General features: G+C 38.4%; 1 protein-coding gene across 1 annotated transcript in view; it reads left to right on the plus strand.

The window, feature by feature from the left end:
* LOC107314923 (uncharacterized) overlaps nucleotides 1–26,577 on the plus strand; it is a 188,673-nt gene that overhangs the window by 146,960 nt on the left and 15,136 nt on the right. The window contains exon 7 of the mRNA XM_085549820.1: nucleotides 25,319–25,416. The gene's annotated coding sequence lies outside the window, so the exon portion shown is untranslated. The remainder of the gene's footprint in view (nucleotides 1–25,318; nucleotides 25,417–26,577) is intronic.

Raw genomic sequence — 26,577 nt, forward strand, 5'->3', positions numbered from 1 at the left:
GTAATTTCTTGATAGGTAGTGTTTTTCTTTAGGTACTTCTCACTGCTGTCTTGTAGTGAGTGAAACTGATTTTAAAGCATTTTGGCAAAGGGTTCAAGTTCTGGATCAAAATACAGACAAACTGCTTACATTTCACAAAGTGTGATGGGCTATAGCCAATAGTCAACTTACTTGACTTTTACTTACTTACTTACTTACTTTTTTCACTTCTTTCACTCAGTCTTCTTGAGTCTTATTTTGCCGCTCTTTCAAACTGAGCTGTAGCTTATTCCTCAAGGCATAACTTTGACTCTATTTTCTCAATTTAGATTCTATTCAGAGTCATTAAAACTTCCAGAATCTGATGTTATGTGTTGTACTTCATGCTTTAAAGACAACCAAGGACATGATTATGGTTACCAAGGCTTTGTAAGTAAATTCTGTTAACCAAAAGACAGAAGATAAACCACAGATACAACCACAACAATTTCTTAATTAACAGCAACTACCCTTAAGTTATGTTTTTAAACTGAAAGGAGTTATTTTCCCTCCCATTTTCACCTGTGTGGCTGCTTTAGATCTCTATATTTGGGTTACTATAGAGTGTATGGCCACAACCATGCAGATAAGTCTCAGCATTGGTGCTACTAATTAAATTACATTGAAGGGTATGATTCTGCAGCTCTTGTGTTGTCAATCCACCTACCTGGGCTATAATACAGTAGGACTGACTTATTTTCTCCAGGGATACTTGGATTGTGGTACATACTGTATTGTTTCTCAGAAATTTCCTGTATTATGAAGCTTAGAGGAGGCTTGATGTTAAAAAATACAGAGGTTTACATTGCTGCATAAGAGCTATGTAACACCCTCCAAATAAGAGTCACAGGAGCCAGCAGTTAAAGTGAGAGCAGCTTTTTTACAGTCAATAGGAGGTGCAGAAGAAAAGAGTACATCTTAACTCATTTGCCTTGTTGAGGCAGGTTCTTATGGGCAATATACATATGAACTTTTAATGTTCTCAAGGGTAGAGATTCTACAAGCCTTCTGAACAGCCTTTTTTAGTGATATATTGCTTTGATTGGGAAGATTTTTTTTTTCTTGTACATATACAGAATTTCCCATGCTGTGATTTGTTTTCATTGCATGTCATTTTTCTGCTATATATATATATATGTCTGAGAAAAAGGTTGGTTACATCTTCTTTACAACATATTCCCCTTCCCTGCTAGTTGAAGACAACAATTAGATTCCCCTTAGCCTCTCTTATAGAACAGTTATTTCTTCTTTCCCCATACTACACAGAGCCCCTTATAATCTTGGTAGTTTTCCACTGGACTTCAGTATGTTCAACAGATATCAAAGCTGGGCAAAGCAGTCCAAAGACAATTTTACAAGTGCTACACAGAGGAGAATAATCACTTTCCCTTGATGTTACACGCTGTTGCCAGTACAGCCCTAGATGTCATTGGTCTACTTGGAACAATTCTGACTCCTCTTCAGCTGGCTATCCATGGTGCCTGGTCATCTGGCCAGTTTCCATCAACACTGGAGTGGATTAATTCAATCTATATCTCTAAGAACAGTCTTCAGGGAAAATATGGAAGACTGTCTACCTATAAAACCTTGCTAGAGCTGTTCACCTTGATGTATCCAAAACAGAGCTCAGTCAGGCATTCCTCATTCAGTTGAGTATTTGTTCCTTCTCACCATGCCTGCCTGCTTTCTTGCAAAATGGCATGTATTATTCTTGTGATTTCAGGAGGTTTTTCTTGAGAGCTAGTCAGCTTTTCTGGGCTCCTTTGCTTTTTTGGAAAGCTTTATCTTATCTGAAGATGAAATCAGTTATCATGGAACTACTGTCTTTTTTTTTTTTTAATCAGGATCTCAACTTTCAGCCTATCACGTCCACATCAGCTGATGCAGTGATAAGACATTCGTGTCAGTTCTTCCTTTTTTGACCAATGGGTCCCCCTAGCTGTTTAGTCCAACATCAACGCCACAAAACTTTCATTGGCACACTGCAAGTATCTCCCAGATTGCACGTGCCTCTTAACATTACCTTTCCAACATATGTCATGCTGGATATATTTCTCCAGTTGAACCAGGGCCTGCTGTGATGAGGCTTCTTCCAGTTGCTTGTAGAAGCATTTACATGGTGTTTACAGAGCACCAAGATCTTTTCTCTCTTGCCTTGCCAGCAAGGAAGCTGCGGATGCAACAGAAGCTGGGATAGGACACAGCCATGGCAGCTGAACCAAACTGACTGAAGGGATATCCCATACTGTATGACTTCATGCTAAGCAATAAAACTGTGGAGGGACAAGTTTTTGGTTTTTTTTCCTCATATGTAGCTGTCTGCATCTTCCTCCTACTGGGGAAAGGATGATCAACAGCTTTCTTATTAAAGCTTAACTACGTGAAAGTTCCCTAAATGTTTCATATCAGAGATCTATGGAGGAAGACACATCATGAACACAGTGAATACAGTGCAAGTGAAAGATATTCCAAGAACAGCGTAAGAATAAAAAAAGTATCTTTCAAAGCCCAGAAAATATAAAACAGACATAAAGCACAACATTCTTATGCTTGCTTGATAAACTAAGCATACCTAGAGAACAGAATACGTACACTACTGACTTCCCTGTTGCATATACCAACTCTGGGATCAATAGTGCAGGGCTTTTTTTAACTTGAAATGAGACTATGTGAGGCAGTCTTTTAACAGTGGATACCAAATCTCAGTTGGATGGTTGAAATTGTCGTCTTTTGACCAGGAGAATTTTGAAGACAACTTTTAACAGCTTAGTAACTTTAATATTTTGCTTAACTAAAGAAAAAAGTTAGGATGTAAATTGTTGATGAAGAAATCCACATCCCTGCCCTTACCTAATATCAGCCATTTGACAGTTTCTGGTAAGGGAAAAATAGATAAAGAGATGGTGAATTTTGCACTTGTCATTAATTTGTCAAGTCAACATATTCAGGAGATTTGGGTCAAGATAGTGGCTGCTCAGCCAAGCATTCATTCATTGCTTCACTAAACACTGAGAGTAGTGCAAGAAGTTGGGGAAACCTGTAAGAAAGTTTAGTTTGGCAAAGGAATGAAGGACCAAATAAAGGAGAACTCCAGAAGGAGACCTTTCTCCATCAGTTCATACAACAGCTAGAGTGATCAGGGGAATTGGGTTATGTCATGTCAGGAAATCAGCTAGGGGCAATGGTTATCCCCAGTAGGAGAGCTTTGAGGTAGAAAACAGGAAAGACTGAGAATCTCTTGACAAGTTTTGAGAGTTCTTTTATGAGCTCATAAGCTCAATATCCTCATAGGTCTGCCAGCAGTAAAGACAGAAGTGTTAGTTTCTTAGGTTAGGGATTCTAGTTTCTTTCATTTTTGATTCAGAGTTTTTATCAGCCTAAATAAACGTTTCATTCATACAAGATGAAGAGAACTAGCCCTCCCTGATTTTCCTGTGTAATAACTCTGTGTTTATATTAAGGACACAGAGGCAGAGCAGTGCATCTCATCTTGCTGGCTGCTCAGTCCATTTCGTTTTCCAGTAAATGGAAGGGATTAAACCTAAACAAGAAAAGGAATGGCTACAAAAGGCAGTAGGTGTACTGCAGCAGTGATATCAGTAAGATCAGAATTCTTCTCTAGAGGCATTTCACAGGTACAACCTATAAAATTTCTTCTCTTCGTGTTCAGTAGGGATTAGCTGGTGACAGAAAACAGTTGGGTCCCTTGGAAATTTCTATCAATTCTATTAAGATATCAGAACAAATGTGAAAAGCAGTGAGATCCCATATCCTACCCTCAAACTTATCCATTGCAGTAAGGGTGAAAAAAATAGGTCTTTTGCTCTGCTGAAAACTACATGCTTACGAGAGCAATAATTTTTAACATTATTACAGTTGTTTAATTTATTTCATCAGAACATCGTTATTTCCCTTCCAACATAAATGATTCTGTGCAGTGTGTTTCCTCTTTCCTTCAGATGCTCTGAGGTCATGTAAGGGCTACTTTATTTAGGAGCTTCCAAAATCATCTCTTATGTCTGCTTGCATAGACATAGGTAAAGCTTTCAGACACAGCTGAATACATTAGTACATTTTGTAAGTAGACTCTAAAAAAACTCCATTTAATGCTAAGTCTGAAATTTTTTTTTTAACGTGCAGTAAAAACCTACTCCTAGGTCTTTTAAACTATGGCAAAACTACAAACAAAAAAATGTGTGTCTGAAAATGTGCAGTACAGTCTGTAGAACCTGCGCTAATCGCTAATAGCACTCAGCTCCAAACTGAAAAGAGCTCTTTTTCTCTCTCTTGCTTTTTTTTTTTTTTTTTAAACACTTAAAAGAACAGTTAAATCTTTAGCTAATGATAGTGCAGCACCTTTCATTAATGGGCAATTAGGTGTGCATTTCTTTCTAAAATAGAAAATGCATTTCAAAAGCACTTCAGTTTCCCTCACTTAAAACTGTTTTTTTTTCTCTCCTTATCAACATGAAAACCAGAAATGTTTTCAAAAGAATAGGAAAACAGATGAAGTAATAGGTCTTCTGCTCTGGTGCATTGTGGCTGAAAAGGCACATGTATTTTGGAACTGGGGGTTATCTTCATTGTAAATATGCCTGTAGGCAATTAGTTGAGGGGAGATACTGATCATCTTCAGAGCAGCAAAGAAACTAGTTTCCAAAGGCATCCCCAGGCATGTTCTTTTTTAATTAAGTCTTGGCTCTCAGGATTCCTACAACAGAGGAAATTTTTGCCTGCATCCTTGGTATTGGTAGAGCCAGCTGTTATCACAAGAAACAATGCCATATTCTTGGTGCTCTTTTATCTATTTTAATTGTCTGGTAATAAAAGTCATTATAAACTGTTTTTCCATTGGAGGCAAAATGTCCATCCATACAGAAGGTGTTTCTTTAGGGTTGGGAACTGGTATTTCAAATTGCATGTATGCTATTACATTTCTCTGCCTACAAAAACAGCAAACACTGTGTCAACTGTATCTTCTAATTGGCATTTATGACTTGATTACAATACTACTTCCCTGCCTTATTGTGCCATCTGATGCACAAAAAAAAAACAAAAAAAAAAAAACAACAAAAGAATGGAATCTCACCCCTATGTAGCTGATCCTGCTTATAAGTTCACAGAGAGTCTTAAACCTGTAAGAAATATTTGCATAAGAAGCAATATTTATTTATTACTTTGGCAATCTCAGCTTCAATGAAAAATAATTTTAGCCTGAGTTAGAAGTGTTTTTATATCAGACAATCTCAACATCCAGCAGTCTGAGCAGGAAAACTGCTTCTGAGCTCTCCAGCATACTACAAAAAATGAATGTAGATTAGTCTTCAAAGAAATACACTAATGAGTCCACTGCCCTGTATGAGCCTTCATAACTTCAGACAGAAATTCTGCTCCCGCTATAATTTCCCTATGATCTTCTAATAAGTCTGTATTTTACTATCAACTTTCAGAACTTGTTGTGCACTGCTCTCTCTCACCCTGGAGTTAATGGAGAATACCTGTGTAATTATTGCTATTTAGAAAAGAAGCACGTGATTAAAAAACCCCACATATCCAAAATACAAGCTTTTAGTTTTGTTCTAGTCAGAAGCAATGGTGACAGCATTTGCAGGTGATTTTTAAATGCTGACTGTGGCAAAGTAGACATGCTTGTATGCTGGGTAGCTTTTAGTGGCTTGTTCCCTTTTACTCCTTTTTACTCTATTACTGTTATAACATCTGAGAAGCTAAGGGGGAAAAAACCACAGAATTCTAGTTGTCAAGCTACAGCACCAAGCTATATTGAATTTGTCAGCTGAAACTGCATGCTCAATACTTGTCAACATACTCTGTCAGTAGAAGTAAGGATAGATCTGATAGTTGAGTTGTTCCAGATGACAGCTCTCCTTGGAGCCACTGCAAGAAAAAGTTTCCTTCAGAGTGACAGAAGAATGAGAAGTGGGGAGAGGAAGATAGGAAGGGAAAGAAAGCTAGATAGCAACCTTACTGTATGTTTTATGTCCTCCTGTTGTTGGAAAAATTCTGTCAAGTGAGCAGCAATAGCAATAGATGCTCTTCATGAAGCAACAAAAAGAGGTTCAAACAATACCGGGGAAACCTCATCTCATGAAACCTGATCTTACCTTTAAAGATAGACTTATTCACATATACATGTGCACTCGCTCATACAGAAGTCACTGATTGAGGCTAAATCTCCTCTGAGCATGCGTAGGAAAAGACATTCTACGACATCATGTCACGTGTAATCTCTGATTAATGGTGGTGTTCCAGGCTGTAAAATAAGTATGAAAAGTCCTTGAAGGAGGATGTCATCTTATTTTAATCTCCCTTCAATCTCTATTGCCCTGTAAAACAATGTTTTCCCCCCCTCCCCTCCCCTCCTCCCCCCCCTACTCTTCTGCTAGGAAGTCCTGTCTGTTTATTCCATACTGAATCACTTCAGCTCACTTAATGAGCTTTTTCTGCGCTAAAGTGGACCACAGACACTATGAACACATTTTTGAAAGGGGAGATTGGCACTAAATGGTGGAAGTCACAATGTTGCTAACTCCAATCTTCTGAAAACATCACCTGATCTGAGGTAAATATGCCTGAGATAATTTTCCTCCTTTGTGTGTAGAAAATGTATTATGATGATGACTGGATTAAAAATAAAAGTTCATTTGGGCTACATCTTATAATGATAACTCATGGAGCTTTGTGAAAACTCAAAGAAGAATGATACGGATCGTAGTGTAATGTTCAACCAAATACTGAAGCCATTCTCATCTGTGATTCCTAGTGAATACAGTCCTAGAAGCATTTAATGCCTTCAGCTGCCCTGAAAAAAGTGTTTCCATTTTGTCTAGGAGTTATGATGCTTGAGAAAGTATTGCTTCAAGCAAGCACCAGCAAACTCAATGCTTGTGAGAATTCCATTGTTCAGGACCAAAGCCCGTGGATATGCATTTTGGGAATTTTACTGTTAGAAAAATAAAGGAAAGGGAAGGACCATGGCTTAAGATGTGGCACTTTGCTGATTATTAAGTAGACTGAGGAAGTGCAATTTCTGGTATACTGTCTCTACTGAGAGTTTGTGGTTTAATCCAGCTCAGTGTCTGGCCTACACTTGGCTACATGATTAAAACAAAACAAAACCCAAAAAAAAAAAAAAAAAAAAAAAGCAGATCTAATTTTTTTTGGGCTGGAATGTCTGAAATTGTTCAACAGAAACATGAAAGCCTGCATGAGCTGAACTGGAAAGCAATAGGACATTGTGTAATAAATAGGAGTCAGGAAAGTGATTGGGGAATAGCATTTTCCATTACACCAATCCAGAGCAGAAAACTCAGCTACAGATTTCTTTTCCTTCACCATGTGTTCTCCTTCTCAGTTTCTCAGAATGGCACTCACTGTATTCAGACGTAGATTCATTTTTCATTTCTCTTACAATTATTTGCAAACTGAACCATGAGACTAAGTTTATCATGTTCAGATCTTTCAAAAGAAAGTACAACTGCCAAGAGTTTCTGGGGGTTGAGGGACTTTGCTTTTACAGACTTCTGCAAAGATGGCAAGTTAACTCCAATACAAACAGCTCTTTCATTAGGTTTTCTGTGATTGTGACAATGAAATCAATTTTTCAGAAAGCACACCATTAATGTGTAAACTGTTTCCCAGGAGAGCTATGTAAAATAAGATGGATGTTTAGATACTTAAAAAGAGAAGTCATTGAGGAATAATCATTTTATTAGACAGTTTTCTTTTTCCTAGTGGTGATTCAGAGAACATACTGCTACATGGCAAGCTGTTTCCACAGAAGATGATCTCTCTTTAGTCTTTGGAAACTGCCCCATTTTTCTATTTCTGTTTCTGTGCCTCAGTAATTGCCTTAGCCTACATCTGATATTGTGGTGTATAGCCCTGGAAGTAGATTGACTTTGAGATCTATGTAGAAAAGAAGATCGTAACCACCAACTCTAGCAAGCCTCAGAAATGGACTGCTGCTGGATCTGAATACTTACAGGAGAATTTCTACTCACAGACTAACCATGCTTCCAGATCACAGAAGCAGATAATGCTTTTTTGGAAGAGCATTTCTGCTCCAAGCCTCTTTCTGTATAGCTTCTTCTTGAATGGAGGGGTCTTTATAATTCCCTCAATTAACTCCTGATTCGCTTCTGAACTGGAATTCAGTTCAGAATATACATATATATATATATGTATTAATAAAAAAGCAGTTTTACAAGGGCACTGAAAAGCACATTTCATCACAACACAATATGCTACTGCTCTGAGATTACCTTGCCTAGGCAGAATAAGCTAGACCAAGAGTGAGAACCTGCCTGACCACACAGCTGCCATGCTCTGTGCACAGGAGTTTGCAGTATGCTGTTCTGGGTGGTTGGAACTAATCTGGACACCTCAAACATGGCACGGCTCTGTGTTGAGAGGACACATTTTAATTCCCATTTTCAGTCATCTGTTGGTAAAGTTTTTCTCTCCTATTGAAAGTTAACTCAAGTTTTGATGGCAGTGAATAATAGTGCATTGAATAATTGACAGGATTATAAAATAGTGATTGTGAAAGTTCATCTTTCTGGAAGGAGCAGGAGATGTTTTGTCCTTTATTTATTTAGGAGGCCTGTATTTGCCCCCTTTGTGGCAGTGAACCTGGTGAGCTACGAAGTGAAGTACAGGGGGAACTTGACCAAGCTGCAACTGTCATTCTATTCTTCCAGCAAGCACTGCTCTCTGCTGGAAGGTTGTGTGCATGTGTGATGTCAACCAACGTGCTTATAGCATTCACTCTTTCTTACATATTTCTGCCAATAAATGGCGTCTTATGAGTGGGAGGCAATTAAGACCATGCATTGTTAATCCTTCATCTACCTCAGCTTTGGGTTTTGTTTTGTCTAAATAGGCTCTCATCTGCTGAAGCAGTAGATGACATACAAGCAAGTAGCAAAATGCCCCCTGGATGACACTCCTGAGACCATTCTTCCTTTTCTTTCCCACACAAACAACTCAAACCTCAGAGCATATTGCTTTTTGCCTGATCCTCTTTGACATGGTATGGATACCCCAGCATTTTCTTTCACCTTATGAAGTTTATGGCAGAATGTTTCCGTGGAGCGAGTGGCCAAGCTGTTAATATTTTTAACATATAAATGCTAATATTTTTGCTGTTTTCTTTTTTAATCGGATTCCTGGCAGTGCAGACAGGTTAAAGGACTTTCTTTTCTGTTTCTTTTCTAAACATTACATCATCAAGCTCAAGTCTTGCGAGTGGCAATCTGGGTGGGGTGCTGCCAGTGTGGGTAGACACACTGCTGCTCAGCAGTTGCTTTGTCTCATGAGACCATGAGAAAGGTTTCCAGCTGGCGTGCTTGAGGAGAGAATGGGTTAAAGATACTCTACAGCAGGAGAGGAGATGTGAGAACACTCAAAAAGCATTCCAGGGTGTAGCTTCCACTACCTGTTTCATTGCATTATTTAACTAGTAATATTTTGGAACACTTGAACTACTCCATAGATTCTGATAAACTTTGGCCGCCTTATAAATAAAACTATTTTTAAGTATAGGAAATAGTGTATAAGTTATCTTTTTATTTCTTACTGGCTAGCTCCACAACCTGTTAGTGGAAACACTGAATAAATTCACCTAACCTGACACTACCTGTGCCCATTAAGTGAAAGCTCTCTTTGTCTCTGGACCACCTTACCTGTGCAAACGAAACAGAGTTTCTCAGTTCAGTTGCTGTTGGACAGGAGAGCATGGCATCGGTGAAGGTGATGTTGTGGCAAAGAGAACAAGAAGTTCATGGACAGAATGAGAACACAATATTTTGGTCATTATAGCTTGTTCTTCTTGATTAAAGCATGAAAGTTACTCTGAAAATAATGCCTCCTATTTTATGATGCCAGCCCACAATATAAGAGGCTGATGTCAGTTGTATGGCAGCAGATTCTGAACCTTCCTGCCACAATTCCATTATGTTTTGTTGCTGTGTGACAGATGGTAGCAGAGATGTCTAACAAAATGGCATCTGACATGGAAGTGTGTATGAAGCAAAGCCGTGTCATTGAATTCTTTCATACGGAAAAAATTGCACCCATTGACATTCACCAATGCTTGGTGAACATCTGTGGAGATTGAACAGTGGGTATGAGCCCAGTGTGGCAGTGGGTGGTGCATTTCACCAGTGGTGGCAGAGGCAGTGGGTCACCTCTGCTGATGTAGAAGTTTATGAGCGCAGCATGCAGGCTCTTGTTCAATTGGTGAAAATTCATAGCTAATGCTGGGGACTGTGTTGAAAGAATGTTTTGTAGCTGATAGTTGGCTTTATCAAATAGCGCTATTGTACTCTTTGCATCTGTTGTTATTCCCATGGAAATAAGTTGGAGACATTGCTTCCAGAGTATCTGCTGAATAGTTCACAAGTTGAATGATCAATACAGGACCATTGTGTTTGGTCACAAATGGATTTTCTTTCCCAGAATTTGAAAATGCTTCCCACTAACGTCTTCTTCGTGTATGTTACATCAGAGTGTATGGATTTCAGGAAGTCTTGGTGAAAGTTAGTTGAACTGTGCATCACTGTGCTGACAAGCACTGAATGTACTTGCAAGGACAACTGTTATTACTACATTAAGCACTAGCGCAACAAGTTAATCTAGTAAATCACATTTCAACAACATTATAAGGAAAAGGAGCGACACTAGACTGGAACAAAGTGCTTTTCAGAGAGCTGAAAGGATGGTCTTATAAAAATGTGTTGAATTTGCCCAGCAAAATAGTACATGGGTATGGACACGGTGTACTTTGTGCTGTGTTCAGTGTGTGTATGTACATATGCAAGTATATATGCATAAAAATTGTAATTTAAGAACTAATACTGGTAATCTATAAACACTACGAAAATAATTATTGTTGCAGTATGAAGCTTCACATCAACATCTTCTAGATGTAGACAAGGGTTAATAACACTCAGCAGTGTCTGTGGTCTCTGGCAATAATTTTAAAAACTTTAGTGCTTCTGGAATTACATCAAAATTATTTTCATCTTTAGTGGAAACATTTGGCACAGTGTAGGGGTTGTGAACAGCCTTGTGAATATGTGCATTTGCACATGCCCAATCCCAGATCTTCTCATTCCTGTAAAACGTGTTTTCTTCTTCCTTAGGGAAACTGAAGCTTCCAGTGCTGCATTTAATGGTGCTCAACAGTCACTAGGAATATTTGTGAATACAAGAAATCCAGAAATTTTGTACCAAGCTATTTTCAGGGAATGAAAAAAATGTTAGTGATTTCCAGAAAAGCCATAAAATTTTATGTACCTTTTGTATGTGTGGTGGAGTGGACTGGTGACACCATTTATTAAAATTGCCCAGAAGTTCCATTACAAATTCATTTTGTTTCAGTTGCTGTCAGCTTTGCCAAACTTTAACTATCTGACTTGAAATTTTGCCTCAGACCAAATCTTTCTGGAAAATTTTGGTCAGAATGATTACTTCCAAGAACAAAATTAAGGGAGAATGCATCATTCTGTCCATATCAAAATGTGATGGTTACCTTTTTTTGGTTAAAATTTTGATGATTGGAAACAGAAACAAATTTCTGAGGTGTGCAGCCTGTGCTCTTGTCTGTATGGGGCTGCATTTTGAATAAATAACAAAATCTTACAAGAGGAAAGAAAATTTGGAAAAATCCCAGTCTGTATTTGCTGAGTAGAGATGGTTGGGCTTCTGTAGTCACTGTTCTGAAAGGCTCTCCTTATTATTGATCAAGATATCAGCCTGCAGTAAGCCGGCCTTTTAGTGGTAGATCAAATTAGGGTCTGGTACCCAGTGTGCATACAATGAGATCTTAGCACTTTCAATTCCCAGTCTCTTTGCTTTGAACTGTTTTAATATTTTTAATGCTGTATTTTAGTGTGCAGTGTAGATGAATGCTGCTGTTTCCAGTAGTATGCTCTCATGACCTCCTAGAGCTGGAAAACAGAACTTTGTAACTATCTGGAAAACTTTTTCCTTTTGAATTATGTAATGTTCCCTTCATAAACTACTTGGATGATAATGTACCAGAATTTATCTTCTTACTCATAATAGAAGCATACTGCAAAAGCTACAGACACTAATCAGTTGTTACATCCTTAGAGTGATGGGCATTTGCCTATCCCAAACTAATGCCTTGCTCTGGTAAAGGAAGCACTTCGTTAGTTCAACACACTGGTTGAAAAGAGCAAGAAGCACCAAGATATTTGATTTACAAACCACTTTTGTGGACATCAGGTTAGAACTGCACTGAGGAACTGGAAGGGCTTATGCAATTCAGCTGCTGTAGCTGGTTGCTTCAGCCTGTGCTGTGCTGAGCAGACCAAAAGTCTAACCCAACTTTTACTTCAAGATCTGAAGACACTTATGAATAGTTTAAGTTGGAAGACACCCTGGAGGCCATCTGGTCCAAAACCATGCTGAAACCATATGTTAGAAACTGAAAAAGACCAAATTAGATCTTTGTGCAGAAAACAAAACAAAACTTTTTTAGACATCTTAACTAAACACTGTTTTTCCTAAAGAAATTACTCCCTTTGAAAGAAAAACACATTTTTGAGGTTGGTAGATCTGTTTACATCTTACATCACACAAGAACAAACAATGAGGGAGAAATTAGTAAAATTCTTAATACAGCAAACGCAAAGTGTGAGATTCTTGAAAACAGCTGTTCTGCTATTGACATTCCTCAAACACTAAGGAGTTTCAGAGTGGCTTTAAACCTTGCCAAGTTAGTTGCCATTGTAGCTGATTTGGTTAGGGCAAAGACTGTTGAAAATGGATTCTTATTATTGTTCACATGGGTCAAATGAGGGCAAGACTTAGCTGATCTCTGAACTGCGAGGTTAAATGTTTGACCTGATCAGATGGTCAGGAAGGCAGAGGGCAACAGAGACAGAAAAAATGGATGGGTTAAACAACATTGGCTCTGTCATACCATCTTCCACAGTTACACAAATATAAACAAGCATAGAGCTGTATCTTCTAAGGTAACGTAAAACAACAACGGTGGGAAACTTGTTTAGCAGACACAGGCCTGGTCTCCAAGAAGCTGATTGTAGCACCTATCAGTTCTACGTATGAAAATGCCTTTGTACAACTTAAAAACCCTTCTTCACTAATATTTGGTTCTAGTTTCTATTTAATGAGAACATTTGCAACAGTATGTAAAGCATCAAATAGTGGCATGTAAGTAGCATGTGAGGTGTCAAATACATTTAACTGTCGATAATGCTACATAAACAAATTTTATGACTGAGCAGTTGGTCCATTTAGCAAAAAAGACGGGATAGTGAAAAGCCATGATACCTTCATATAGCCGTGTTTGTTAAAAAAATGCAGATGCAATATTCTAGAAAACAGAATTTTTTTGTTTGTTCTTTTAAGCTTTGTTACAAAATTCCATTTTACAGATTTTTAATAGTACTTCAGCCTTTCACAGGGTCCTTCTGTGAAGGAAATGGAATCCCATGTGTTGATCAATGTTTGCTATTTGTAGTTCAGTTGCACAGGAGACCACAATAATATAATGCTGATAAGTTAGATGTTTTATCAGTGTACTAAACCTTGATGCTAAATCACAGAGTACTGTTTTCCAATTGTATCTTTCTCTGTCTATCTAACACAGGCACTTGAGAAGTGTAATTAAGGGAGAAAGGCAAATTTTCTGATACTTGGTTCTTCTGGATTTAAGCCATATTTTACATTTTCATTTATTTTGATTACATATTGGTCCATAACATAGCAGTAGTTTTTGTAAGTTGGATGGATCTTAGATAATTATTACTGGGAGGAGAAAAAATATATAAAAGCAAATGTTTAATTCTGATCCAGTAATCAGCTAATGTAATCTGACCTGCAAACATCTGTTTATTTGTGGAAGACAGACAGTGCATGTTATTTAATATAGTCTGTACAGTAAACTGACAGCCAGGTAAACAGATGTAAGCAATTGGTTCAACAAACTCTTGTCCAATAATGTGCTCTTCTGTCTTGTTGTAAACATCACATTGCTGACAGCCGGAGACCAACAGACCTTTTGTTCCTTTGTGACTGCCAGAGATCTCTGCAAAAACAGCTCCAGTTTATCTGTGCCTTAGGGCAAGGACCTCAAAGCAACCATTTCTTATCAACAAAATTTATATAGATCAAGTAGACAGAGGGCTGCATTATTAGTCTCTCCTCCTTTTCCTTGTTTTCCTTTCCTGTTTACCATTTTGAACTTACTTACATGCAAAGCTGTCATTTTTTGAGTTTCAATCAGCCTAATTCATTTCAACCAGTAATCGAACACACAAATGAAAATAATATTGTTCCATCAACAGGAAAATAGTTACTATTACTAAGGAAAATATTACTCACCCTGATTAACTTCAAGATGAGCCTCAAATGGTTTCAGTTTGACCCACTTTCTCTTTTATTGGATTTACTGCTGAAAGGTCAACAATATTTTGTGTATTTCAGATTGTTTTTAACTGTCATTCAGAACACACAGTAAGCTGGTGTTGTTTCTTGTTAATGGTCTGCAAGTAAGAGCCAAGAACACAATTTAGTTCAGAGTATTAATTGAAATGTTATGGATTGAGGGAAATCATATATATGCTTCCATGTATTAATATAAATCAGAAGATTAGAAAGGTTTCATATTTTTCAATATGAGTAGTCAAAATATAGAAATAGTTTCCAGACTAGACCTTATTTATTTATTTATGCAAATAGATGCTTTCAATCAGAGCAACAACCTATAGCTGGGAATCATTTTATTGTCCTGATGCATTCTGAAGCTTTCAGAAATGTGGTTGGTTTCAAACCCAGATGAAAATGTGAAAGAGGCAGTAAAAAGAAGGAAAAGCAAACAATAACATAAAAACCAGAATGATTCAGGCATCCTTAAAGCAATGACATCCAAGTCAATGTAGTGTTCTCCAACAGGACAAAAACCATTTATTTTCAAATTCTAGGTCCTGGACACTGGGGCAATGAAGCCTGGACAGGCCCTTAGTGATGCACATCCTGCCCAGAGAACAGACCAGAAGGCACCATAGCAACTTCGGGGACAGAATGCCCAGGTCTTGCCCTAGCATATACCCACGGGCATTTGCCCAAAGTAGTGTCAATGGCAGCCCAAGCTCTGCTCCTTCAGCTGGCTTTGCCCCAGCAGGGCAGAGATCATCCTTGGTGTGACCAGATGAAATGGTTCACCCTCACAAGACTAATTAAGCACCCTTGGAAGCAGGACTTGACCTGGCTCTCACCCGGCAAAATCATCTGTTTGAACCCGTAGAAACAGTGAGAATTCTTAGGGTAGGAGTTAACAGCAACTCTTAACAGCAAATCTCAAATGACCTGCTGCCAAAAGTGTTGGATGAAAGTTTGTTTTGTGTATTCATTTGCTGGACTTGGTTCATCCGTCTGCTTGACATCAGAGCATCTACAGATTAGCTGGCTTGGAAGAGAATGAAGCACGTGGTAGATGAAGGACGCTACTCTCTCAAACTCTTCCTGAGAAAGCAGGTCCCACACATCTACCATTTGACTTGCTAGCCCACAACTACTTAGCACCCTTACACACTTTTCCTAATTTACAAAGGCCTACTCATGAAAGTATTGTGCTGTATACTATGTAAACATGAAACAAAAGAAGAAAGCCTATTCCCCCGATAGTTTTGTATCTAATTGTTGAGCCATAAGACAATAAACCTGTAGAAAGGAGACAGGGATGGAAACTGCAGATCCATAGTGCAAACAATGGGCTAAGCATGTTAGTAGCCCAGTGTTACCAAACTATCATCTGAGTAGGGTGACCCAGAAGATTTGTTGAAGTAGTTTGGATGAAAACAATGTGAGAACCTTGCAAGTATGAAGGGAGAAAAGTGAGACATGAGAAAAGTGCAGGTCTGCTTGTTTAGATACATAACGGCATTCAATCATGAGCAGAGTTAACCAAACAGTACTAAAAAAAATAGGGAATGAATTGTCTTGCAGTTTACTGTGGTGTAGAAGAGAATAACTGTGGATGGAGCTGAAGGGGATGGTAGAGGTAGCATAGATGGGTACAATAGTAACTTTTCAATAACCGTATGGGCATTTTCAAACCTGAAGAGCAAGATGACACACTCACCAGGTGGAATGAGCCTGGGTGAAAGTTGCAGTTGTGCAGATGGAGAGTAAAGATTATCTCAGGTTTGACATGTGTAAAGAAATTTAGATGTGGGTCTGAGAACTGATAATTAGCTTAAAGGGATGACAGTTTGCTTAGCCTGTGAGCTTGCAGTTAGTTTTTTGAATTGTACTGCCCAGAAATTTACCAAGTCTCATTTACAATTACTATGAGGGCAGCCATTGGAGGATACCACTGGAGGATGGTATTTGGGATGGTCCAGTGGGAGATGTCCCTGCCCATAGCAGGAGAGTTGGAACTAGGTGATCTTAAAGGTCCCTTCCAACCCAAACCATTCTGTGTTTCTATGAGTTGTGATGCTTTTCAGAGAAAAAATATGCTGTGTTGAGTAAGGTCTGAAAACATTAAAGTGTTTAAGGACCTGACAGGACATGAGAAAAGGTAATTTTCTTTGCAATTACAGAGTAATAAATAAAAGGTGCCAATAATAATTTTGATCACATACTTGTTTGTGACTTAAGTCTTGGCTATTACAGTAATTTTAAAACCTGTTAAACACAGGTCTCACTTTATCACCTTCTGTAAACCTGCTCAGAGTTGAACATAAATCGAGTAAGAAAGTCTGTTGGAATCGTATTACCTCTCCAAACAGAGGAGTTGTAAAAATACTGCCTAAATTCCCCTATCTGAAAAGCCAGTTGCCTCTCTCAGTGGGAGAGCACGTAGAAGGCAACTTGCTGGCACATCTGACGATTAAGGAATTTGGGATCAAGTCTAAGTTCAAACCTCAAACTAAGATGACAGAGCAGGTGCAGCCAGAGACAGCAGCTGAGCTCAGAACTCCGTTGGTTAACTCAACAGAATTCTGGGTGTTTCCATTGTTTGGTGCACTCTATGGCAGCTCTACTGTTGTACTGCCACATTTGTGAAATCATTTGGACCTTAGTTAAATGAATTCGGAGTAGCAAAGCAAAGAACAGGATGCTCTTATCTTTGCATGCTGCCTGCTACTAACTTTTCATTTGTCTGCGTACTTGAATGCAAAATCCACACAGTACTGTGAACTCACAGTAGCAGCTGTGAGATGTGCAAAGCAATAGGACAGTGTATAGCATGGATACTTCTCTGGTATTTTTTTAAGGTACCGGGGATATGGCCAGTCTGCAAATGGTCAGTGCAATACCCTCAGTGAAGGTGGGTTTTAATTACATTGTTCAGCTTCTAGTCTGTAAGTTCTACATTGCTATTACTCTCTCTACTGCTCTGAGTAGAGAATTTTGATCAGCAGTGTGGTTTATCTGAGAGAAGCTCTGTCTGCATTACAAGAGCAAGTAAATGGTATCCTTTGGTGTCAGACCAATTGTTCCTAGAAGATTCTTTCTGTATGCCTCCCAAAGGTAAGGTTACTTTTTTTGGAGGAAAAAAAAATAAGGATAGCAATGTCCCATGTTTGAGAATGCTTTGATATATGTAGGTTTTGACTCTTTGTTCAGTTTCGAATCATAAGCAGAATTCCGACTGGCAGGATGTAATGTCCTTCTTATTTTAATATTAGCACTTCAGGTCAACTTCTGTAAAACTTAGGAAAGAGATCCCACAGTTCACTAAATATCAACTAAATATTTCACTAAATATCAACCAAAATGCATTGATTTTCAAAACAAGAGGCAGAGTGAGGAATGTTAACATTAAGGTGACTATTTTCACTGCTATTACAAACCATAATCTTACAGTGCAAATTGTAGAGGGACCAACGGGTGTAATACTCCCCCTGTTCTGCCACTGGGAAAGAACTAAGAATGTGCAGGCAGAGAGGGTATCATTGGCTGTGACATGACAGCTTGGGATCTGGAGGAGGCTGGAAAAAGAGTCGGTGGAGTAGGAGAGCAACTCTGGCCTATTTGGAGAACTGCTAGGCAGAATCACCTGGGCAAGGGCCATAAAGGGAAAAGGTGCCCAAGAGAGCTGGCTGATTTTTAGAGAAAACTGTTTAAGAACTCAGGAACAAACTAAACTATCCTGTTGCACATTAAGATGGGGAATTGCAGCAGAAGGCCTGCTTGGCTAAACAAGGGGGTATATAAACATAAGCCTAATGCTACTGGAAGGGGAGTTAGGAAAATGTCCAGCTCTTCTCAGTAAGAGTAGTCAGTGTAAGGAAGAGGAAGTTGGCACAAATTGCAGCTTGAGAGGCTCAGACTGACTAGAAGGAGAAAGGCTTTAATAAAATAGGTAGGACTGTACAGAAACAGGCACCCAAAGGAGAGGTGGGCATCTCCAACCCTTGAGATTTTCAAGATTCAGATAGACAAGGGAATGGCCACCCTGAGTGAGATCTGCCCTGAGAAGGAGGCTGGCACAATCATAATTTCTATGATGTTTGGAATATCCTTGGGTGAATTAAGAACCTATTTCCTCACCTAGGTCAGCTGAGCATTTCACATAGCTGACCTGGAGGACTGATCTGTGGCATGAAAAAGAAATGGGTACATCCTTCTGCCTCCTTGGCTCAGCGTGAGCCTCAGCATTGTGTGCAGGACTTAGATAGAAGCTACCTATCAGCTTACTGCCAAAGTGAAGGTTGTGCTGAGCGTACAGAGAGGCAGACTATTGGGCACCATGGGGAACTTTATTGGTAAATTCTTTTTTGTGGAATAGTTGCATAGTGATTTTGTCCTCATTTTTTTTTTTGGTCAGAATCCTTGTAAATGCCTAAGTGTTTTGGTGTAGATGAGCCAAAGCTCCTGCAATGGACATGGAATGACTGCAGTTCTGTGACTCACTCATTAGAGTAAGAAGTCTAAAGCCTCTGAGAAATAAAACAACAAAACAATGTCACAGTAAAACCAACAACAGCAACAACTATGTGTAAACGACTTACTGAAACTTGTAACGGTCATTAAAGATGTTCTGTATGTTGCCTTTTGAAAACTCCACTGCAATAAGAGCTTCTCTCACCTGACAGTTCAAGGCTTTTTTTTTCCATTTCAGTCTGATTCCTCACAGCACATTCCTTCGTTATTTGCAGTGCCTGCTAATTAAGTGCTATCTGCAAACTTGGAAATCTTTGCGTTCCACATTGCTGTCTACATTGTATTTGTGTAAATACTTCAAATCTGGACCTCTAACACTAACTCCTGTCATCCTCTACTACTGACATTTTAGTTTGAATACTTTCCATTTATGACTACAGTAGATTTCCTACTAATCCAGCCAAATTTATGCTTAAGCATGCCAGTTTTCTTCCTGTCTTATGACCAGAGGAGAGCTCAGTAGTGAGAATCAGTTAGATTTCATGCATTTTTAAAAATTAATCAGAATGAGTTTCTGAAGAAAGCTGTGTGCTCCTCTGTCATTATTAAGGGCGGATTACTTCTGCAAGGCTTAAAAATGAATTTGTCTCACCTGAAATGCATTACCTTTTAGAATTTTTCTCATCTAATTAACTATTCTAAACTCTCTAGTAGGCCTTTTGAGGCTGAAGATCGTATTACCTTTTATGTTTTGGTATGCATAACTGTATATGCCTCTGACAGTGTATGCACACATACACAAGCTCATGGGCAGGATTTAATAATATTATTTGGAGGAAATCAAAGATCTTTTTTTTTCCTTGGACGTTCCCTGTCCTTTAAATGTATATCTTGAAAATTTCAAGTTATAAAAATAATCCTACTTCCTCTAAAACACTGCAGTGCAGGTGTGCTTGTGTATGTGCCAACTGGTCCATCAGTCTTGCTTTTAAACCACTTCAGGAATCTGCACATGCTTAATGGACTGCAGTTCCCCAGAATAGGCGCGGTTTTATAGATGGCCTTGTTTCATAGTAAATATTCTTGTCTTGTTTATGGTTCTTCCAGAATGGTTGCCTCAATACATACTTTTCTTAGCTACGCTTTCACAGTGTGTTTCTGTATTTACATAACTTAGGATTTACATTAAAAACCAAAGCTAATTTTCTTATTTGAAGCAAATATGCAGAGATCTAAATCTATTATTTGGAAGTGCAGTGGGGTTTGTAATCACTTGAACAAAAGTGAAGAACATTATTTTTCTGAAGGATTGCCTAATACAGGCTGTCCTGGGGAGACTATGAAACTGACCATGGAAAGAATGTCTGAGGTGTAGTATTTGTGTATGCTTTATGTATTGACAGAAATAGTCTGGCACGTGAAAGACAAAGGGTAAAGAGTTATTTTTTACAAAGCAATTTGAAAGAGGCATTGGAGACAAAGTTCAATTACAGTATTTAACAAAAGTAGTCACTGTTAGGCATGAAACCTTTCAGCAAGCAAAAATGAGAATTTAAACAATTATTTTTCATAAAACATATTTTAACAAACCAAAACCAATTCCTGGAAATGCCCAAATAATTCATGAAAAATATACTACATAGAGAAAACATGTTTAATTGTTTTTTCCATCATGTAATGACTTAAATAGAATTCAAAAGTGAGTGTCTTGTAGGATTGTTATTCATTTACTTGACCCAAGTTGCCAATCTCATGGAGAAAAAAGTTCTTGTTTTTTTGGGTGTGATGTTTTGCTTGTCAAGTATGGCCATTTAATCAGCATCTGCCAGCCTATGTCAGAAGTTGATGCTCTTCTTCAAATAAAAATTATTAAGCTCTGGAATATAAGATAAAGCATCTTCACAGTGCACTTCACAGTATTTGAATTAATTAGAAGCTGTATAATGCATGCTTGGTGCATGAATATCCTTTTCTATCCATACTTTGTTGATGTAGTATGGTGCAGCCGGACTTTGTACTTTGAAAAAAAAAGAAAAGAAAAGAAAAAAGGTCAGCTCTTAGTTTATCTGACCCACCCCAGCATGTGACTGCTGGAGGAGGGTATTGCATGTGAAAGTTATTATACTGTTTCCATGCCCTCAGAAGCCTGAGCTATGGAAACAGCATAATGGCTCCTTCAGTGACAGCACATACCTGCAGACTGACTCTGAAGTCTCACCTTGAATATTTAATAATGACCTCATCTAGATAAGACTTTTGGCTATCATCCAAGTCTCCTCTCAGGGTACTATAAAGGAAGCAAAGCATGGGTCTTGTGCCATTTAACCATTTCAGTTGGTAAGAGAAGTGTGTCTTTTGCTGCCCAAGTACTAGCTGTACTAGCTGCAGAAACATCCCACAAAAAGGTGTGTGAGGAATAGTGCACCTTACTCACAGTACATTGTTTTTGAGTCTGTTCATCTGGTTTATACAGCTGCATGCAGTAGCTTTGGTAGGCAGAATTCCCATGGCTGTTATCTATCAGTAAGCCACACTTGCTGCAATTACATGAGAACCCACTGTCATGTGGAAGGACAGCTGTCCCTTCGGGCTGTGCCCAAGGCTGCTTCTCAGTGCAGCTCTCCCATGATTAATTTAATAATGTATTACATACCATGTTTCTTGAACTACCATTGTGCTCTATTTTTTTTTCTATCAAAGAGCTATTCAAAGTAAACAGTGACCTCATCAATACTGTCTGAAACTTACAGTAAATGGAAATATTCCAAAACCATAACAGAAACCATATTTCAACAGATGTAAGCTGCACGATGAGGAATGAGAATTAATTTGTATGAGAATGCCATCCCCAGCAACCTGTACAGACACTTGACTCTGATTTGCCCAGCATCGTGTCTTTGCTAAGTACAGTGTGCTTCTTTCATGTGGGCCTCAAGATGAAAAAGAAATAAGAAACTCTCCATCTATATTTTCAACTGCAACATTCATGGCTTGGTGAGGGAGACAAAATCCACACAAGATAAGAAAAAACAAAGCAAAGCAAGAAGGCTTGTAGAAGGGAGGAGCAAGAGTACTGTCATGACTAGAATTTCTAAAGCTGCATAGGAGTTTAAAGAAAACCTTTTTTAATAAAGATTTCATTAACCTATTCTTCCATGACCTCTAAAATGCGAACCTTTTCAAAAGCATACATGGATTGGTAGAGCAGGAACAGAGCTTCTATTCAGGCATTCTAGATTGTTCACAGCTAAAAAGCCAAATAAAATACAAGATCCTATCAGAGCATCTGAGTATGTCAGACAGCATTAAATTACAGGTGCTTAATTTCCAAACTTTGCTGATGTATCTAGATTCTCTTACTCTCTGAAGCTCTCAGCAGATGGTCCAATCTGCAACAATTTTCCAGACAAAGAAAAGCAGCATTTTCTTACATAGTAAGCCTTTAGTGATTTTGGTGCCACTGAATTTCTTTGTTTACCACTAGTTATAATCTCATGTAACAAATTCTAAAGCTAGCTCAAATTTCTCTTGCAGTATTGATCTGTTCACTTAAACAATCACATTATTGAAACTTCTAGCTCATTAGTTGAAATTTCTTATAAGAATTTGCATCTCTGGTACAGTTACCTGTCATGTGACTTTCTATTACAATGCTTTTGGTTGTAGTAGTGCTTGCACCCACTAGGAAGAAGAAATCTGAATATGAAAGTCATATGAAATGCCCTAACAAAGTGCTGCATTCACAGGGAAGCCCTTATTTCCAGCATTTGGCTGAACACCCAGAATTTGCTCATCTTTGAAATCTTGAAATTGAGAAGCTATAATAAAGCTATAACCAATTAAGGTGGAGAAAATAAATGTATGAAGGCATGGTCTAATATACAGTCAAAAATGCATTCATGGCATTGACATTTCTTATATTCTTATTTCATGTATATGTTCTAGATCTAGCAGCTGCAGCCATTCTAGTGAATCGTTAAGTATACAAGGGGTTTATCATGTTTCTGGTCATTTATAGCATTGAAAGAGTAGTATTTTGTTGTGTTTGGTTTTGTGTGTAGTTTGGTTTTCAATAGTTACTGAAAGCAGAAGAAACCTCATTTGATCATGTGTACTTTATTGTCAACTTTACACAAGGAAAATTTTTATTGATAAACAGCAACATATATGGAAAAAAGCAAACTTCCAGGAATCTGAACATCTGATAAACATAGCAAAGCCATTGTGCATTCACTTGCTTGATGAAGGGCTGTGATTTACAGCTACATACATATTTATATATACATATATATACACACCTGCTTTCCATGGTCTGTTTACAGATTTTTACATTACTTTTACAAGCCATAATATTTTGCAGACATTGTAGCCTCCTAGATTATGCAAGGTGGTCCTAGTGACCCCTTTATTTTAGAAGATGGTAAGAAACAGGAGTTGGAATGGACAGAGAAGGCTACACGAGAAAGCAAAGTTAAGCGATAAACAACTGGAAATGTGCAGTTGGCAGCTGTCCTGGCAAAGAGGCCTGACAGCGTCTACGTATAAATAAGTGTATGCATGATTCAGTGAATGTGCAGTTATTTTAAATCTGCATAAGTTCCCCTAAATGTCTTCAAATGATTTTTGGTTTCTGGAGGCTGGGGAGGATTGCATTACTGGAGGCCGCAGAGCCTGGAGCCCAAAAGCCCTTTTTTGGTAGAAATCCAAAATGGTTTCAGTATGTGGTACTTCAAATCTCTATTCAGTGTTTTTTTAATGTTCTTTTTTCTTCCCACCACCCATATATCACAGGATAAGTGCTCTTCTCCTGTGTATTAGGGGACTTGCAGAGAGATATTTGCCAAGCTGGAATTCATCTTGACAAGTTTCAGTAAATAAACATTTCTTACTTTTCCATTTTAGAGTTTGCTTTGATTCATCCTCTGGGGTGGCTCTTTCCTCCCACTCTACATTGCTAAGAAATTATATAGGATTTTTCCCTTTATTCAGTTCTCTCATCATTACTTTCTTTCAGCAGAGTGACTCAATGCTGTTCTGGATTCCCTGTGCATGTCATCACATCTCTGGGAACAAACTCACTCTAACGTTAGACTGACATCATCTTTATTACGCTTTTATTGTCACTGACATTAAACACGATGAGCCAAAGGAGACTATCTGTGTTTTGTCATTTTAGCAGTGCTCAGGCATTATACTTAGCATACTTCCTACCATGTTTCTCCTTTGACACCATTCCTCTTCTGGGAAAACAATACCATAAGCCAGTTCAGTAGGTGTAGGCTTTTTTAGCTGGCTCCTGCTAGAATTTATATCTATCACATTTTAGCTCAGACGATCTCAGGGCATAGATACACTTCTATTATACTGACTGGAGAAAAATGTATAAGTAGTGTGGTTCACAAGGAAACATCACTGCTCTAGGAAGTAGGACTGCTTTGCTTCTGTTGTCCCTGAGCTCCCTTGTCCCTGCAGTTTGAAGTCCCGTGAGGTCTCCATTAGCAGGAACCAGCAGTTATTCCAGTGGGACAAGGAGTCTTGCTTATCTTTTGGCTTCACTGGGGGTACAAAATGCTCTTCACAAAACCTTCCCTAACAGGAAGAATATAGGAAGAACAGGAAAAACAGGAAGTTCTAACAGGATTTTACAGCAAATTTCTGTAGTGAACTGTGTTACTAGTCCTGTGGCAACTCTTGGGGTTACAAATCACTTCAATCAGCTAACAGGAAAAGTTAATGAAAAACAGCAAGGTAAACAACATAAAGTACTAGAAACTCATAGTGAAACTAAAGAATGTTTGGCTGTGAATGGTGTAGGCATTGTACTGCAGTAAAACTTAAAAGTTTGGGTGAATTGCAGAGAGTAGTGGGATTTCCTTTCCTTCCACCAGTGCCCAAGCTCACACCATCATCATCTCCTCCACCTCTAGACAGACTCCAGTGCTTTATAAGGTGTTTTGACATGACATGGAAGAGGAGCTGAATTACTGTTAGCCATATTTTCACCCTCTCATGTAATAAATGTTTGCTTACAACCTGAGTGTCTAAACAAACAAAACTTGGGTTTTGGTGCAGCTTCAGGAGTGCAACTCTATAAATTTAAGTCCTTAATTGAAAGCCACTGTTTTCTTTGGCCATATTTTGACATGATTCTGGCAAACAGCTCTGGTTTTTCTGTTCTAAGCCTGTTTTTTTCAAGTGGGGTTTGAGCTTTTTCTTTTGTTAGCCCTGATAGCTGACTAAGAGACAAGCATGTCAAATGCCACCACATATGTATATGGGTGTGAAGAATCCTGAATTCTGGTCATGGGCAAGCAAGTTCTGATCAAGCATAATAATATAATAATAATATAATATAAGCCATGGTAACACTATTTTTACTAATCTCTCTCAGTGTTTTGCAACTGCCTGACCATATCCCATACAGAAAAATCATCACGACCTTGTGTGTACTGGCCAGCTCATCAAGCATTGATTCAATAACTCACCAAGGTAAGCAGCAAAACAGTTCAGGTAAGCACATCTCTCTCCACTCTGCATTGAGTATGAGTGTGCCTTTGATGCTGTGTATTCCAGAACTTCCTGGTTTGTGACTGGCTCTTTTGCTCCCAAGGCACATCTTACTTGTGCTACAAAGACTATATATTAGTTTGGATAATTGCTATGCACAGAAGGCAAAAGAAACTGGTTTGGTATTGGGTTGGGTTGGTTTGGGTTTTTTTTTGTTTTTTGGGTTTTTTTGTCCATTAAAATGTGTGAATTTTCATTGAGGAAAAAAATAATTAAAAAAAGGTCTCAAACTGAAAATAAAAATGATATTCCTGGAAAAAGACAAAAGATTTCAAGAGAAATAAACACTTTTTACTCTCATGTTCATTTGATCAAAAATCTGATCTTCTATTTTTAAAAGTTTCATCTCACTATTTTTCACTTTTTAACCAAAAACAAAAAAGCAAAGAATTCCATTAAGCAGCGTGTGAGGAATTCTGCTGGATATCCCAAAGATCCACGTGCTTCATCATTCTCTCATGACAATGTATCAGCAGCAATGAAACAAAAGGTTAAGTAGAGCTGCATGGTGCTAAAGCCCAAACTTGTATCTGGGAGGACAAATGCCATTGTAACCATCACTCATTGAAACAACTCTCCATTGCTACCAGTAGAGAGAGACTTGTGCCCAAAAAGCACTCGGTGATGCCTGGATTCAACTGTTCCTCCTGCAGAGAGGCACGGATTCTGGTGCTGCTTCTTGTTGGAATCTTGTGTCAGGGTTGCAGGTATTGTAAACAATTTTATTTTCATTTAAGGTATGGAATAGGATTCTAAAGTAAAAGGAAATTTCTTTAGTATTTTGTATTCTTTGAAATTGAGATGGAGAGGGATCAGTCAATTTCCTTCCTTCCATCCGCTCCCCTGTGATTTCTAATACTCAAATCACAGCACTATTACTGTTACCCAGGAGCACAGTAGACATAGCAAAATAATCTCCTCTACAGCAAAACTACAAAGCTTTCTTTACAAATGAAACAAGCTAGAAAAGTTCTGACAAAAATTCTTCTGGTAAGAATTTCCCAGTTCAGACAAATGGGAACATTTTGCTGCAGCACTGGGATTTTCCTGGTTCTTCTGGATGCCAGGCAGCCTGTGTGTTGC

The sequence above is a fragment of the Coturnix japonica genome, chromosome 5 (genome assembly GCF_054131305.1).
Source record: "Coturnix japonica strain WE chromosome 5, WE-NBRP24, whole genome shotgun sequence".
Classification (NCBI taxonomy): domain Eukaryota; kingdom Metazoa; phylum Chordata; class Aves; order Galliformes; family Phasianidae; genus Coturnix; species Coturnix japonica.